Below are 19,087 nucleotides of genomic sequence, written 5' to 3' on the forward strand. Positions count from 1 at the left end.
AAGGTAAGACAGGAGTGGGAGCAATGGTAAGCTACTGAGCCAGCTCACTGGAAAAAACAAATTTGATTTGTAGTGTTTGATTATTCCCCTGGTGTGTATATACTCCCACCATGGCCAATATCAAGCTACCAACATGATGATACAGAGTACAGAGTTGGGAAAAAATGCACACAGTTGCTTTTGTGAATCCACACCACTAAGTGGAAAGTGGAGGGAGAACAGAATATACAATGAAAAAGTAAACACCAACTTCTTTCTTCTACAATACACTATCATGGAGAAAAGATCCAATGGACACCCTTTCCCACATAGTTGTCATTGCAGTAGAAGAACAAAGTTCAGAAACATGATTGCAGGGTTTGGCAGCTTACCAATAATGACCACCATAATAATAAATTCAACTAAGAAACCTCTAGACATTGTCCTCAAGAAGCAGGTAATGTTATTTGCCTAAGATCAATGAAGGGTAAATGCAGAGAGATGTGATTCAAACCCTAGGCAGTGTACAGAGAATGCTCTTTCCACTATCAAATGCTTCCTCACTACCATATCCTGTTGTAAGAACTAAACCAAAAGACCAGAATGTGTAACACCAGGAAAATCCTTATACACCCCCATTAGTCTGGGATCAAATTTTTTAGAATCTTCGTAGTAAGATAAAAATGTCCATTTGGTTTTGCAGTAATTTAAAACCAGTCTCTAACCTATTCATCTATGGCTAATTGATTTGTTACAAAGATGCTAATACCAATTCAATGGGGAAAGAATAGTCCCTTCAACAAATGCTGGGACAACTGGATATCCACATGCAAAAGTATGAAATTGGACCCCTGCTTCACATCATATAAAAAGTTAACTCAAAATGGGTTAATGACCTAAATATAAGAGCAAAAACCATAAAACTCTTAGAAGAAAGCACAGGGGTAAACTGACGTGATCCTGGATTCAGAAATGGTTTCCCAGATTTGGCATCAAAACTTTGAATAACAAAAGAAAATACAGATAAATTGAACTTCATCAAAATTAAAAACTTCTATGGCTTCAAAGAACATTCTCAAAAAAGTGAAAATAAAATCTACAGAATGGGAGACAATATTTGCAAATCATATATGTAGTATCCAGAATATCAAGAATTCTCGCAACTCAACAACAAAAAAGACAAAAAAATCTGATTTAAAAATGCACAAAGGACTTGATAACACATTTCTCTAAAGAAGATATAGAGATAGCCAACAAACACATGAAAAAATCAACATCATTAGCCACGAGGTAAATGCAAATCAAAACCATAATAAAGTACCACTTCATACACCCTAGGATATAACTATAATTTTAAAAAATAGTAACTAAGGGGCGCCTGGGTGACTCAGTCGGTTAAGGGGCTGCCTTCAGCTCAGATCCTGGGGTCCTGGGATCAAGCCCTATGTCGGGCTCCCTGCTCAGCAGGTCATCTGTTTCTCCCTGCCCCCTTGCTTCTCCCCCTGCTTGTGGTCTCTCACTCACACTCTCTCTGAAATGAATGAATAAAATCTTTAAAAAAAATTTTTTTAAAATAGTAACAATGTTGGTGAGTGTATGGAGAAACTGAAACTTTAGTACATTGCTGATGGGAATGTAAAATAGCTCAGTATTACAGAAAATAGTTCAGTGATTCCTCAAAAAGTTAAACATAGAATTGCCAAATAACCAAGAAATTCTACTCCTAAATACATACCCAAAAGAATTGAAAACAGTTATTCAAATACATGTTCACATCAGCACTATTCACTTTAGCCAAAAGATGGAAACAGAACAAATGCCCATCAATAGATAAAAAGATAAATTGTAGTATAAACATACAATAAGATATTAATTAACTCATATAAAGAAATGAGTACTGGGCGCCTGGGTGGCTCAGTCGGTTAAGCGTCTGCCTTCGGCTCAGGTCATGGTCCCAGGGTCCTGGGATCGAGTCCCACATCGGGCTCCCTGCTCCGCGGGGAGCCTGCTTCTCCCTCTCCCACTCCCCCTGCTTGTGTTCCTGCTCTCACTCTCTCTCTGTCAAATAAATAAATAGAATCTTTAAAAAAAAAAAAGGGAGAGAAATGAGTACCGACGTATGGTACAATGTAAGTGAACCTCAAAAACACTGTTAAGTAAAAGAAGGTAAACACAAAAGGTCACATATTGTATGATTCCATTTATATGAAATATCCAGAATAGGTAAACCCATAAAGACAGGAGGCACACTGGTGGTTGCCAGGAGCTGGGGGTGGGGTAAGTGGGGAGTAATAGCTTAATGAGTACGGGCTTTCCTTTTGGGGTGATGAACATGTTTTGGAACTAGATAGAGGTGGTAGTTGCAGAATGCTGTGAATGTACTAAATACCAATGAAATGTTCACTTTTTAAATGGTTAATTTTAAGTTTCATGAATCTCAATTTAAAAACAAGAAAAGCTAGGATCCAAATTTGCCTCTACAGTTGCAGTTCATATTAAGCAATCAAAAAGAATGTCTCTTAAGTTGTACTGATTTTCATTTTATGTTAAGATCAAGTGAATTCAATTTTGTGTTTTGGAACTATTTCACTGAATTTGAAAACTAAACTAAATGTGGCTTTCAATTCTAAACAAAACAGTAAGAAATAAAGTCAAGATAGGTGGTTTGGTTGGGTTTTTTTCTTAAGAGTTTTAAAATATTTCTGAGATTTTTAATAGCAAAAGGAAATCATATTTAGTACAGCTGGATCATTTCTACATAATTGGCTTTTCCTTCTTGATCTGGTTTTGAACTGTTTACTCCACTTTAGTAATTAACCATTATCAGCTTCATTAATGAAACAGAAACCACCTCCTATAATCATTTATAAAATACTTGTCAAACAAAATTTAAACAAAGAATAGGATCTGGGCAAAGTAACAGCTCTTTAAAATCTACTGCAACTAATTATAAAGTATTCTAGTTATTTTGTTGTTGTTTTCCATTTATTATGAAAGACTCCTTCAGGACCTACAGCATTTCTCTTGGCATAGTTATCTGAATTCTTTTATACAAGAGAAATTATTTTAACAATAGTTTTTATCCACTGATGTGAAAAGCTGAGTTTTTAGCTGCTTATGTCTATAAATTATAAAAATCAAATTCCTGTTTAATCAAGCTACCTTTAGAGACATTATTTTATATTCTACTTAATTTTTAGTTGACTGAGTAAAAAAGAGCATGGGAGATAGTCTAAGACATATTTCTTAATTTAAGAAATTATACAAGCAATATTAACAGCTTGTATATCCAAAATTATAAGCAAATTATAAGCAAAATTACAGCTTGTATATCCAAAAACAAATTTAAAGTATTCTGAAAGATTGTTCTACTGGCATTTAATGAGAATACCACAAAGTCTTAAATGATTTAATGATTTATAGGAAAACATGCTCCACTATTGTAATCCTTTTCCCCAAGGCTTCATATTTTATAGAGTTTAGAATATTATTAATTTAGATAAATAAGGCAAAAAAATAGAATGTTAACTCAGAATATAAGGGATAATGGTGAGATGCAAACTTCATATACATAAATGATGCTAGTGGCAGATCATCAACTGAGCATGTTCTTTGAGCTTCTTTTCTAGTTCACAATTGCACTTTGCTAGCTAAAAGATCAATAATAGCAATGAAGCACGAAAAGGCTCATAGGGTGATTTAATCCGTGATCTTTTTTTTATTACTATTCCACCAGAATCTTGGTCTGTGGCAATCTGCGTTCCCAGTGCCCATCACAGGGCCTGGTTCATAATGGGTGTTCAGTAAGTATTTCTTGTATGAATGAATAAATGAAGGAAGGAAGGAAAGAAGGAAGGAAGGAAGGAAGGAAGAAGGAACTAAGGAAGGAAGGAAGGAAGAATGAATGACTGCTATCCTAACCAACTGAGCTAACTATGCAGAAACTAAAAATGAAGATGTAATAAAGTAATGCCTCTAGCATTCAAGAAAGTAAAAATATTCAGTTAAGGTGCTCATTATCTTACACCTTCAGTTTTGAATTCAAGATTTCTTTATCCTCATTTTGTAGGAGGAAAACTGAGCACTAGTAGTTGACACGTTGTTTATGCATCTGTTAGTGCTTTATCTTCCTAGGCTTTAACTGTTTTCATTCATATTTATCTAACCAATTAATCATGTATACCTTATAAGCAAGTACCATGTTCATTCTCATTTCCCTGGTGCTTAATACAGTGACTTGCATGTAAGAGATATTCAATAAATGCTTGCTGAACCCAAAATTTATACTTTTTCTAAAATATTTTCTTCTTCATTTTAATGTCATTTCTAGGGTATTAATATAGTACAGACCTTTCAGAATACAGAAATCTGTAGATAATGACATGGGTATTTCTAATTATTTATGGCAATATATTTTCAAAATCTTATTATCTCTGGGTTATGAAGAAATGGCTCCAAATATTTATGTCTTCTAATTAGCATTAAATAATATTTTATGAAGTTTCTTCATTTGTCTTTTGCAGAATATTATACATTTTTTAAAATCATATTAATACAATGAGCAATGAAGAAATTAAATTTTATAACAACCCCAATTTCAAGAGCAGAAAATTTCTCTAATGTTCCACTTACAATTCTTCTATTTGGGAATTTAGATAAAGGAAGATAAAACTGGAAAATAAAACTGCCCAGTATTTTTCCATAATACCAGTGAAAATCTATACGAAAAAAATATTACTTCTTCTCCAAAGTGGCGAAGGTACACAAGCACCTGTTAAGGGTCCTTATTCTGAGAGAAAAAAAAAAAAAATATATATATATATATATATGTATATATACACATACACACCATCCGGTTTAAATAGGCAGGTAAATCCCCTTTGTAATGAATTAAAGAATTAAATGATATCAGGGAGAATTTCAGTCACCATTTATGACACTAACACTTTTTACCTGGAAATTTCCCCATGGTTTTAGACTGTCAGATATTTTGTATAAATGCACATTAAAAATATAGAATTAAACACTCTAAATTTTTTTCCATTATACTTTCCCTTTTCTTTAATCAATATTATGTTTGGCATAATACTATAGAAATGCACATGATTTGCATAGACTTTTTTTGGCATTGCCAGTCTGTTTTGTGTGATGCAGCACTGACAGATCAGCTCAGACTCTAAATGTAAGGATAAAAAATTATTCACATTTTTAATGTAGTGTTTATGATTACTTGGCACTTCTCTTTACATTAATGCCAGATTTACAAGGGGTATTTTTTTTAATTATGGAGGAGGATAGTTGCTCTTTCTTGTTATTTAACTAAATCGAGTAATTCTTTGTTAGCAGCTCTTCTGAGTCCTGCCAGAATGAACTTGTCTCATTTTGACAAGATGCAGAAGGGGCACTAATAGTTATTAAAAGCATTAAAACATTAACCTTTAGCAACCTCATTTTTCACTTGGTACCCACATTTCAGTATTTTATCAAACTGAAGTTAAACACTAAAAATTAGGAACAACTGATCTTTTCTCTTCAACCTGAAAGATTAAATGTGATAGAAATAAAGGCATTAGAAGGAAGAGACAGTAGAAATAGTTGTTTTAGTGTTAACATAATTCTAATCACCTACCACTGGTGAAACTAGTGTCAGAGAGGGAATTGTTCTAGAAACATCCACTACAATTATCTTCAGAATTTCAAGATTATAGAACTGATAGTATCAGGATTTGATTTATTAAACATTACACAAGAATTCCAGGTTAAAGAATTTTGAGATCAGAATATTTTAGATAGCAGCCCCTGAAATCACAAATTCAATTCAGTTCAATTTTCAGCCATTCACAGCACACCTCAATAGTAGATTCACAACAAATATTACTGCTACCCCAAATCTCTTGCCACCTGACCATAACCAAAGCACTTCCTTGGCTACTAGAGGAATGCAGAGATAAATGCAACATAATTCCTTTCTAGTGGGAGACTAGGACATGTATATAAGTAATACTACACAGAGTAGAATGTCATAAGTTCTATGCAAACAAAGAATTATGAAAACATAGCAAAGGAAGAAACAAATAATCAGCACAGGCCACAATAAGCACCTGTAGTTGACATTTATCACTCTTTCTAGCCACCTGGTATCTGAAATTTTTCATTTATAAAATTCCCTCTCCTTATGAGTCTCAGTAAGGCAGAGCCCAACTTCCACTATGGAAACTAAAAATGTGGCTTTTCTATCTTCCTTTTTACCTAGAATATGCGCCCATGCCTTAGGCTCAACTGATCAGACATCTCCCCCTACCACCTATGCCCAACAACAATGACAGCACAGAATTCTCTGTGGTAGTTACTGCAATTGTAAATGAAGTTCTTGGAGCAGCTGCAGCAAAGGTATTCAGACTGTATGTAGAACATGTCCAACCACCTACTGATGAGGAGGGTGATTATAATGTCTCCACTATACAAGTTCTGCAACATGATCTAGAACATTGTTACTGGTTGCACAACTGTGAACCTGATTATCCAGTCTTCCTAGTGATTCCACAGGCAACCCAATATCCTGAAAATAAACAATCCTCCATTCATACCAACCAGAATTTCTTCCTACAGTTCACAGCTAATAACCTTAGTGGACACAGAACTTAAAAAATGGTAGCTGGCTTTTCTTTAGTCATATTTTCACCTGCTGACCAAGTCCAGGATATAAAGCAAAACCCTCTGTCACATATAATGAAGTTAGAGCAACAGTCCCTAAGTCTAACTATCAGAACCAAAATGAGGAGCTTTCAAATTCAAGTAATGGAATTTGATCAGGAGACCCAAAGGGCATCATTCATTTATTCCACAATATTTATCCAGTAATTACTATTTTGCAGGCACTCTGCAGGTGCTAGGGATCAATGGTGGCAAAACAAACATTTTCTCTACTCATAGAGATGACTATCTTGTGAGGAAACAGAAAGTAATCTCATAATCATCCTAATCATCATAATCATAATAAATGAAATAAATGCTCTGAGACAAGATAGTATATAATAAAGGAACCTAACCAAAACTAAGATTTTAGAAGGTTTCCCTGATGAAAGATGCTTGAGTTGAGATCCAAAAGATGAGAAACATTTCACTTGGGCCTTGAAGGATCTCAGGCAGAAATGAAAGAATGAAAGTGTCAGGTGAGTACAAAAACATTAATTCAAAAAGATAACATGCACCCCCATGTTTATTACAGCATTATTTATAATAGCCAAGATATGGAAGCAACCTAAGTGTCCATCAGTAGACAAATGGATAAGGAAGATGTGAGACACACACACAATGGAATATTGTACAGCAATGAAAAAGGATGAGATTATGCCATTTGAGACAACATGGATGGATCTGGAGAGTATTATGCTAAGTGAAATAAGATAGATTGAGAAAGACAAATACCATATAATTCCATTTACAAGTAGAATCTAGGGGTGCCTGGTGGCTCAGTCAGGAGACTATGCAACTCTTCGTCTTGGGGTCATAAGTTTGAGCCCCACATTGGGTATAGAGATTATAAAGAAAAATAAACTTAAAAAAAATAAACTAGCATAAAAAAAACATTTAAAGAACAAAACAAAGATAAATAAAATTTTAAAAACAAATGAATAAACAAACAAAAAGCAGAATCAGACCTATAAATACAGAGAACAAACTAATGCCAGGGTGGAGGGGAATTTGGGGTTGGTTGGGCAAAACGAGTGAAGGGAGTGGGAGATACAGGCTTCCAGTTATGGAATGAATAAGTCACAGAATGAAAGGCACAGCATAGGGAATATAGTCCATGATATTGTCATATTGTTGTAAGTGACAGATGGTAACTAACATGTGATAAGCATAGCATAATGTATAAACTTGTCAAATCACTATGTTATACACCTGAAACTAATGTAACATTGTGTATCAACTACACTCAAAAAAATAAAACATACTGTTAGGTCAGTGATTGGATTAGATGCCTCATCTCCTGGAACTATGAGGGAGTTGGAGACCAAGAGAGAGCAGCCACCTCTTTTTTTTTTAATCATTGAGATATAATTGACATACAACACTATCAGTTTCAGGTGTACAACATAATGATTCAATATAAGTATACATTGCTAAATGATCAATCACCACAATAAATCCAGTCAACATCCATCACCACACAGTTATAATTTTTTTTCTTGTGGTAAGAACCCTCAAGATCTATTCTCCTAGCGATCTTCAAATACACAATACAGTACTACTAACTATAGTTACCATGCTTTACATTACAACCCCAGGATTCATTTATTTATAACTGGAAGTGTGTACTTTAACCAACTTCATCCATTCACCTACCCCCCACCCCCATCTCTGGCAACCACCAATCCATACCCTGTATCCACTATTCTGGTTTTGTTTTTCCGGGGTTTCGTGGATTCCACATATAATTGAGATCGTATGGTATTTGTCTTTCTCTGTCTGACTTATTTCATTTATCATAATGCCCTCAAGGTCCATCCATGTTTTTACAAATAGCAGGATTTCCTTCTCTTTTACGGCTGAACAATATTTCTCTCTCTCTCTCTCTCTCTCTGGGTGTATGTGAGTGTATGTGCGTCTGTATCACATCTTCTTTATCCATTCGTCCATTGATGGACACTTAAGCTGTTTCCGTATGTTGGCTATTGTAAATAATGCTGCAGTGAGCCTGCAGGTACAGATACCTTCTCAAGTTAGTGTTTTCACTTCCTTCAGATAAATATCCAGAAGCAGAATTGCTAATCATATGGTAGTTCTATTTTTAATTTTTTGAGGAACCTCCATATTATTTTCCATGGTGGTTGCACCAATTTACACTCCCACCAACAGTGCACAAGTTTTCCCCTTTCTCCACGTCCTCATCAACACCTGTTAGTTCAAGTCATTTTGATTTTAGCCATTCTGACAGGTGTGAGGTGATACCTCATTGTGGTTTTGATTTGCATTTCCCTGATGATGAGTGATGTTGAGCATCTTTTCATGTGTCTGTTGGTCATCTCTATGTCTTCTTTGGAAAAATATCCATACAGATCCCCTGCCCATTTTTTAATCAGATTGCTTGATTTTTTGGTTTTGAGTTGTATAAATTCTTTAGTTTGGATATTAACCCTTTATCAGATATACATTTTGCAAAGGTTTTCTCTCATTCAGTAGGTTGCCTTTTCATTTTGTTGAGGATTTCCTTTGCTGTGCAGAAGCTTTTTTGCTTGATGTAGTCCACTTGTTTATTTTTGCTTTTGTTGCCTTTAACAGCCATCTCCTGAGAGAGTTCAAAGGGACTAACATTATCAAGGTATAGTCAACCTTCAAAAAAGGGAGTGAGTTGGAAAATAAGTTTGAAGAATTCAGACAAAGAAGTTGTTCACAAAGGAAAGGGTGCTCCTGAGGGCACAACGTAAGTTGGTGTCTACAAACTAGGATACAGTACCCCTGGAAACACACAACAACGTCGTTACTGTGGTGTCTAAATGGGGTGTCTGTCCGATTGGATGGGGGCCCCCAAATGTGGGGCAAGGATCAGGTGGAGGCCAGTGGCACTGGAGCAGGGAAAGGATTCACCTGAGGCTGAACAAAGGAGATAGAAGTGTATTGAATACATCACAAGGGAGCAGCGGGGAGGACAGCAGAGGAGAGTTGTCTGCCATGAGGTAGTGGGTGGCGGTGGTTTTTAAAGGGGAAAAATGAGGAGGCATGGTGACTGTGGAATTCTCCCTTTTTTGGTAACTGTGCCTGGTTCTAAGTAGCCCATTGGTCAGTGAGGGCCTATGGATATCTTGAGGTGGGTCACCTGAGGGGCCGGTCTGTATCCAGCTAGGGGTTGCTGTAGACCCTTTCTATATTCTATTGCTCAAGCCTGTTTGCCTAAAAGCGGACTCTACACTTACATCATTCCAGGATTTCTAGATCCCCAAGAAGCCTTTTTTTTTTTTTTTTACAATTGATATGTCTAAGAATGAGATTGATATGTCTAAGAATAATAATTCTACTTTACAAAAGAAATACATATCTCTCATCAAACCCAAAACTTACCATGGTATTTTCCCTGGGTTATACTTCCAGAGCATCAAACAAAAGCATAAAGGAAAATACTAGTTTGGGGAAAATCTCCCTTAACGATGAATCAAAGCACACTAACTCATAGGGCTTCCTATCTTTCTTATTATGGTCTGGCATTAGAAATTGGGTATTTTGGCCCACATTGGGATATTCTGAATTTGGAACAGATGAAGCAGTATAAATAAGTAAGGGTTATTCTTTTAAATATAAATTGAATATATATTTAACATCTATTATATACATTTATATATTATATATATGGAATATTTGTGAAACACCCAAGTTTTTTTAGATACACTGGCAAAAACTTAAGGATAAATACTGTATAGGGACGCCTGGGTGGCTCAGTCATTAAGCGTCTGCCTTCGGCTCAGGTCATGGTCCCAGGGTCCTGGAATCGAGCCCCGCCTCAGGCTCCCTGCTCCGTGGGAAACCTGCTTCTCCTTCTCCCACTCCCCTTGCTTGTGTTCCCTCTCTCGCTGTCTGCCTCTGTCAAATAAATAAAATCTTTAAAAATAAATAAAAATAAATAAATACTGTATTTTATTCAATTAACTATTAAAGCCAAATTTATCAAATCATATAATTAAATATTTATTCCAGTTAGTCAATTCTTATCTTATAAAATGTTTACTATGTCCTACCTAACTTTCTCAAAAAATAAAAGTATTTATGTTTTTGGTGAAAAATCATAGAAGACAACTTGAAAATGATTAAATGGGTCAATTATTTTTTCAAATGTCTTATAGAGAGCCCACAAACACAAATGTGTAAGGAAAGAGTTGTGTTCATCTTTGACTGGGTGTGAACAGTGACCATAGTTTTATTTGACAAGTACTGTATTTTTTCAATGTTCTAACCTGAATGCCTTTAGGAGGTAGGGCTGGCGGGGGAAGCAGACTCCCTTGAATTCACCTTCACCACAGGCCCTCCACTCCCTATTATTAGCACTTAGCTCAATTAACTCATTCACAATTCCTGTCTGGTCCCTCTTGGTCTTTGAGTTTACAACTCCTAAAAGGAAATAGTATGTACTTGGAATAATTTGTTGTTGAGAGACAATTCCCCAGGGATTGCTTATATATCTGCACATCTTGTAATCTATACACTTACTCCCTTTGTTCATACTATCCTTTCAAAGATGTTTGAATAGCAAACAGCCTTCAAAGAGAAGATAGCGCCTCCCTCCAGACCAAACGGGGCGGGGGGGGGGGGGGTGGGAAGGAGGCATGCTTACTACTCACATGCTTACTACTCATTATAAAAGATTCATGGGGTAATTGGAGGGGGAGACGAACCATGAGAGACTATGGACTCTGAGAATCAAACTGAGGGTTCTAGAGGGGAGGGGGGTGGGGGGATGGGTTAGCCTGGTGATGGGTATTAAGGAGGGCACGTACTGCATGGAGCACTGGGTGTTATACGCAAACAATGAATCATGGAACCTACATCAAAAACTAATGACCTAATGTATGGTGATTAACATAACATAATAAAATTAAAAAAAAAGATTCATTTCCCTAAACTCCAGATTCCTCTCATATCACACCCCTCTACAGGTGCAGGTGTCATCTGGCCCTCTACGTCATCTTGGGAATCGATGATTGGGGAAAAGCACAAAAGTGCTGATATTCTGGCTACTGAGATTATAGAGCATAAAAAAACAGCCCTTCATCTCTGACCCAGGAGTTTCCAGCACAGTGCCCTCTAATCTTTTAGGTGGTTCTTTCTCCAGCCTCAGGCAATTTCTTCACAGGCTTGTGCTGATCAGTACTTGGCTAAAGAATTTAAGGGGACATTTTGCAGATCTAGGGTCAGGACTAGAGTAAGGCAAGCAAGGTGCTCAGGGCCGAAAATCTGAGAAAGCCCTGACTCTCAGGCTCAAACAAGAACCTAAGAATGAGTACCTCCTTGAAGTCTGTGGTGTGGGCATCTCTCTCTCTCTCGCCTCACCCTAGTCCCAGCCCTGTCCCAAGCTCCAGAGTGCTCTCACTGCTCATGTGCCACTCTCTCTCTCTGTCTTTATCTCCCCCCTCCCTCTCCTTTCCTCCCTCCCTCATCTCTCTCCCCCCTCCTCCCTCCCTCACTTTCCCTCCCTCTCCTTCTGTCTCTCTCTGTCTCCTGAGGGTTTCTCCTCTCCCATACTCAGCCTATTTAACTCTGGGATGCCTTGACCTCCCCAGATCCCCAGCACTTTCTCTTCAGCTCAGCGCTGCCTGGGTAGCTCCTCCCTGTGCTGTTTCTGGAATCTCTCTGCAGGTAGTTAAGTTGGGCAATCATAAGGTTCTCCTTGCTGATTTCCCTTCTCTCAAGACCACTCTCCTATGTTGGCTGATATCGAATGTCTTGAAAATCATTGTGGCATATATTTCGTGAAATTTTTTAGTTGGTTCAAAACAGGCAGGAGGATGCATCTGGTCCTCATTACTACATCTCAGCTAAAGGCAGAAGTCTTGGGTTCTGTTTTGATTGCTTGGTGTTTTACTGTCCATGCTGTGAAACAAAACACTTTCAGTGGATTTTGGTACTTGGGCTGTCCAAAGCATCAGACGCCAGCAGGATTCAACTGATGAGCAGTCTTAAAGAGGCAGAGTTGTTATTTGGCCCCTTCGGAAAGGAACTTTCCCAGGAATCTGGATGAATAACTGTTCAGGGTAAGCTGGTATCTGCAGCAATGACTGAAGAGTATCATGGCAGGATGTGTGTGTTTCCAGCCCTACGGTCAGTTTTTCTACTTCTGCCTCATCTTAGGACTGTTTTCTTTATGAGTCATTTCTCAGTAAACTGACTAGTTCTACACCTCACTTTTCTGTGTTTAACCCTGAAATCATCCCAGATGGGCACAATCAGTCTAATTATGGGCCAGGCACTATACTTGGTTCTTTGTATACATTGCCTCTTTAATTTCCACAACCATCATGTTACACAGGTACTAGTGTAGTCCTCATTTCATAGATGAGGGAAGCAAGGCTCAGAAAATTTAAATGACTTACTTTCCAAAGTAAGTCATTTGGTGTTTATCCAAATAAAATCTAGGTATATTCAACTCCAAGGCCTATATAGTGGTTCAGGAAGGAATAGGTTAACACAGGAGATAAACTGGACTATCCTCCTCAAAACACTGATCACAGTGGGGTGCCTGGCTGGCTCAGTTAATGGAGCATGCAACTCTTGCTCTCCAGGTTGTGAGTTCAAGTCCCATGTTGGATGTAGAAATTACTTAAAAATAAAATCTTAAAATACAAAAACAAAAAGCACTGATCACAGCATAGCATAACATAGAGATGTTGAATCCCTATGTTGTGCACCAGAAACTAATGTAACATTGTATGTCAACTATACTCAAATTTTAAATTAAAACAAAACAAAAAACAAAAAACACTGACCACAATATGTATGGCCTTGTGACCCCAGAAAAGAAAGAGGCCTGAAATAAAAACCATAATCCTCATTTCCTAGGAGCAACCTGGTGGAACTTCTTGGCTTGTCCTACATGGCCTATCTCATACAAGACCCATCAAAAGAACTGACAGACTAAGCTGAGTGGTCTACCAGGGCAGTATTATGGCATAAATGTAAGACTACAGTTTGGTTCACATCTACTGGGACATGCAACCATCCATCAGGGAGAAAATCATGGAAATGGGCAAAATAGAAATAGAAATAGAAGTCCCTGGGTATCTCATAAACCCCAAATGGCCAAGGAAATGATCCTCTAATCTTTAGCTAGATCAATAAAGTCAAGTATGAAAAAGGCATTTAAGACTACTAAGAGAGTCACAGGGAGTTGAATCTAAAGTGAATTCCTATGCTATGAGATGATAGAGCTTCAGAGGAGACTTGATTATCTAAAATACATTGCAGGAATGTTTCTTCAATAACTGAAACATAGGATAATAAAATATCTTTAGGATAGTCTCTAAATGAAAGATGAGACTGAAGTCTCAAAAGGAACTAACATAAGTAATCTAAGCGAACAGGCTCAATCATTTATTGGCAACCCAAATACACATTGTATTCTCTTTCTCCTAGATGATTAAGAATAACTGTTAAATAAGATTTGGAAAACTGAACTTCCACTATGCTTCAATTGATAATATTCTATATTACTCCTTAAGCCAATGTAAAATGCCTAAGAAAATAGAGGTGCCTGGATGGCTCCGTCACTTAAGCATCGGACACTTGGTTTGGGCTTAGGTCATGATCTCAGGGTCGTGAGATTGAGCTCTGCATGGGGCTCGGCACTCAGAGGGGAGTCTACTTGAAATTCTTTCCCTCTCCCTCCCCCTCTGCTCCTCCCCACCCCTGCCCCCACTTGCGCGCGCGCTCTCTCTCTCTCTAAAATAAAATAAATAAAATCTTTAAAAAATAAAATAAAGTAAAATGCCTTAGAAAAATCAACTTAAATATTTTCCTATCTAGCCCCCTGCCAGCCAACCAATCACAAACCAGAATCAGCCCAGCCTGACCCAGACCACAAGGACTACCCTGCAGACACATGAACAAAAGAAATAGTTATTGTTTTAAGCCATTGAGTTTGGGGGTAGTTTATTATGTAGCAATAGATAAATGATACAACTTCTGATTCACTTCAGTACTTTATTCCAACCATTCAATGACCACCCCCACTACCATTCTCAGCACCTAATTTTACCTCCTTTTTCAAATGAGAAAAACAGACATACTTAAATCCCACCCTGACCTAACACCACGCTATAGCATAGTGGCAAAGAGTACTGATTCTGAAGCCAGACTTCCAATTCTTATCTTGGCTCTGGCACAGATAAGCTGTAAGGCTGAGAGAAAATTACATGTTCCTTTTCTGTAAAAGTAAGGACGATGATAATACCTACCTCATATAGTTGCGGTGAAAATTATGAACAAAGTCTTCAGGCCATTTTGTTGCCCATACTCAATACTCTAAAAATATAAGCTACTATTATTTTTATTGTGCACTGGCCAGTAATCCAGAGCTTGATTTTTTAACAGCTTTATTCACATACCATATTTATTATTCATATACCATAAAATTCACACATTTAAAGTGTACATGTCAGTGGTTTTTAGTATGTTCACAGAGTTGGGCAACCATCACCGCAATCTAATTTTAGAGCATTTTCATCACCCCAAAACAAAGCTTGATTCTGAGACTTGAAACACTAAAGTGGCCGTCAGCCACATCCTTGAGGAAAGGCCAAAAGTCCAACAGGGAATACCAAATACCAATGCCAGTCTAATGAGCAGGAGCAGAACTGTAAACAAGAGGTGAAGCCAAGAATTAGGGTCAGATGGAAACAGAATTGGAGAGGAAATGAAGTTCAATACATAACCACAAACAGTACTAGCCTGTCTACAGCTGACATTTTCACATTTGCCAGATTGACTTAAAGGTGTAGCACCCAGGAAAGCTTCTCACTTCCCACATTCAGACCTACCTTGCCAAGGTTTAGAAAACCAGGGCTTGTCCCAGATTCCTGCCCTCTAAAATGTTCTAACATATCCTGGTATCCAAGGTTCTTTGGGTTATAAATATAACCTTCAAATATCCTCCAAATTCCGAAGAAGTGAGGGGATCACCTTCCTCTTTTATGTCCAGCTAACATAGCTTAAGCCTCCATCCTATGTGACCTCAGAGCATTTTGTCCATTCCCCAAGTACTTCTAAGATTCCTTCGGAAATGCTTACATGTCCCCACAAATATATCATTATTGTTTCTTGCCATCTCTTCCTCCAGCCTACTACTCTGTTTCTCACAAGATCTCTTCCTACTATCTCAAAATCTTTTCTCCATCCTGCCCAGGGTATCCACCTAAAACTTTGTGCCAAGTGTAGACATAGGCACCTCCCTAAAATCCCAAAGCACAGCTAACCTGAGTCTTTAGTGTTCATCAGTGTAACTGCTGACTTAAAGATAAAAGAAACTACAACACAGGAAAAGATGATTATTTAAAACAAAATTTTAGTCATCATTGCCCTAGTATCTACTGGCAATACTTTACCACAGAGGGTTCCCTACCAATGATCTTCAGTTGGCCATAGTGTTGTAGAATGACAGTTCTCCTCCCAAAGGAGTCCTTTCAACAGTTGTTATCTTTTCTTTCCCAGACCATGGGCTTTCCCTCTCTTTCCCAAACCCAGCCAGAGTAAAAGGCTGGCCTTCTCTACTTAGCAGCCACATTTCCTCCTTGAGGATGACTGATGGTGGGAATGAGCATGGTATTCAGAAAAGATCTCCTATTTCCCACCATGCAAAATATGATATGGACCCTGGCTGCAGGAAGCCAATCCATAATAGTTGACAGTAGAGTCTCCAAAGTCTGACTTATTCAACCTTAACTAGGATCACATGTGGCTCACTGACGGTCCCACTCAGATGCCACCATGTCAGATCCAGTCCAGCTCCTTTTCACACACTTCCCTCCAGGTTACAATGAAAAGATTTCAGATCTTCATGTTCCTCTTATGGTCTGCTCTTCCAATTTCTTATAAACAAACATTTATATGATAGACACACTCCCAAAGAAAAATAATGATTATATTCTGTCATAAAGCAACCTAATTCTGGAATTATAAAGAAAACAACTAACTGTAAGCAGCCTGTTCCATAAAAAAAAAAAAATGCACACAATGTAGAAGATGCACATAATTCATAATACTAAACCAAACATCTATTATCTCAAAATTAATCATATTAATTTGTTTTGTTTCACTGGGTCAGGACCCTCCCCAACACACTAAGTAGAATTACTCATTACTCAACATCTCCAAGACTAAAGGGATCACTAAAATGCTTACAGAACAATTCCAAGCTTTATCACACAATACAGAGACTGGCTACTGTCCTTAAAATGACATTTTTTCCAGCTCAGGTGATTTGTCTATGTCTAGTTTGATCACCCTTGGTCAGGGGGCAGGATCATAAGAGCCTCCATGCCTTAAGTATTCTTCGGAAATCCAAAAATCTCTGAAATATGAAAGCTTGTTTTCATAACTCATTTGGCAGCAAACCTCGCTACCTCCCATAATATACAAATATTAACTCAAAATGGACAGAAGACCCACATATAAGAACTTAAAACCATAAAACTCTTACAAAAAAAAGAAGTAAATTTTCACAACTTTGGATTATGCAATAGTTTCTTAGATATTATACCTACAACATAAGAAACCAAATTAAAAATAGGTAATTTGGACTTCATCAAAATTAAAAACGTTTGTGCTTCAAAAATACCATAAAGAAACTAAAAAGGCAAACATAAAATAGAGAAAAATATTTGCAAATCATATGTTTGATAAGGGACTTGAATCCAGAATACACAAAGAATTCTTACAACTCAGCAAAAAGACAAATAATCCAATTTAAAAAACAATCAATACGTTTGTATAGACACTCTCCAAAGAAGATATACCAATGGCCATTAAGCACATGAAAAGATGCTCAACATCATTAGTCATTAGAGAAATGCAAATGAAAAACACACTGAGATACCATTTCCCATCCACTAGGATGACTCTAATTTTTAAAAAAATTGTATAACAAGTATTGGCAAGGATGTAAAGGAACTGGAACTCTCATCCATTGCTGTTGACAATGTAAAATGATGCAGCTGCTTTGGAAAATAGTTTGGCAGTACCTCAAAAAGTTAAATGACCTCATGACCAAGCAATTCCACTCCAGGGTATTTGTCCATAAAAATCAAAACATATAAAATTAACAAGTCAGGAAACGACAGATGTTGGCGGGGATGCGGAGAAAGGGGAACTCTCCTACACTGTTGGTGGGAATGCAAGCTGGTGCAACCACTCTGGAAAACAGTATGGAGGTTCCTCAAAAAGTTGAAAATAGAGCTACCATACGATCCAGCAATTGCACTACTGGGTATTTACCCCAAAGATACAAATGTAGGGATCTGAAGGGGTATGTGCACCCCGATGTTTATAGCAGCAATGTCCACAATAGCCAAACTGTGGAAAGAGTCAAGATGTCCATCGACAGATGAATGGATAAAGAAGATGTATACATATATACATACACACACACACACACACACACACACACACACACACACACACACACACAATGGAATAGTATGCAGCCATCAAAAGGAATGAGATCTTGCCATTTGCAACGACGTGGATGGAACTGGAGGGTGTTATGCTGAGCGAAATAAGTCAATCAGGGAAAGACATGTATCATATGACCTCACTGATATGAGGAATTCTTAATCTCAGGAAACAGACTGAGGGTTGCTGGAGTGGGGGGGGTGGGAGGGATGGGGTGGCTGGGTGATAGACACTGGGGAGGGTATGTGCTATGGTGAGCGCTGTGAATTGTGCAAGACTGTTGAATCACAGATCTGTACCTCTGATGCAAATAATACATTATATGTTAAAAAAAAAAGACAAAGATGAAGAAGATAGCAGGAAGGGAAGAATGAAGGGGGGGAAATCAGAGGGGGAGACGAACCATGAGAGACTATGGACTCTGAGAAACAACCTGAGAAACAACCTAGAGGGAAGGGGGGTGGGAGGATGGGTTAGCCTGGTGATGGGTATTAAAGAGGGCACATACTGCACGGAGCACTGGGTGTTATGCACAAACAATGAATCACGGAACACTACATCAAAAACTAATGATGTAATGTATGGTGATTAACATAACAATAAAAAATTTAAAAAAATCAAAAGCATATGTTCACACAAAAACGTGTACACAAATGTTCATAGCAGCATTATTCATAATAGCCACGAAGTGGAAACAACCCAAATATCCATCAACTGATGAAGCGATCAATAAAATGTGGTACATCTGCACAATGGAACATTATTCAGTCATAAAAAGGAATGAGGTACTGATACAGGCTACAACATGGATGGAACTGTGAAAACATTATGCTAAGTGAAAGAAGCCAGACTGAAAAGGTACTTATTCTATGATTCTATTTGTATGAAATACTCAGAATAGGCAAATCATTAGAGACAGAAAGTTGATTAGAGGTTGCTAAAGACTAGGGTGAGA

The sequence above is a fragment of the Halichoerus grypus genome, chromosome 5 (assembly GCF_964656455.1).
Source record: "Halichoerus grypus chromosome 5, mHalGry1.hap1.1, whole genome shotgun sequence".
NCBI lineage: Eukaryota > Metazoa > Chordata > Mammalia > Carnivora > Phocidae > Halichoerus > Halichoerus grypus.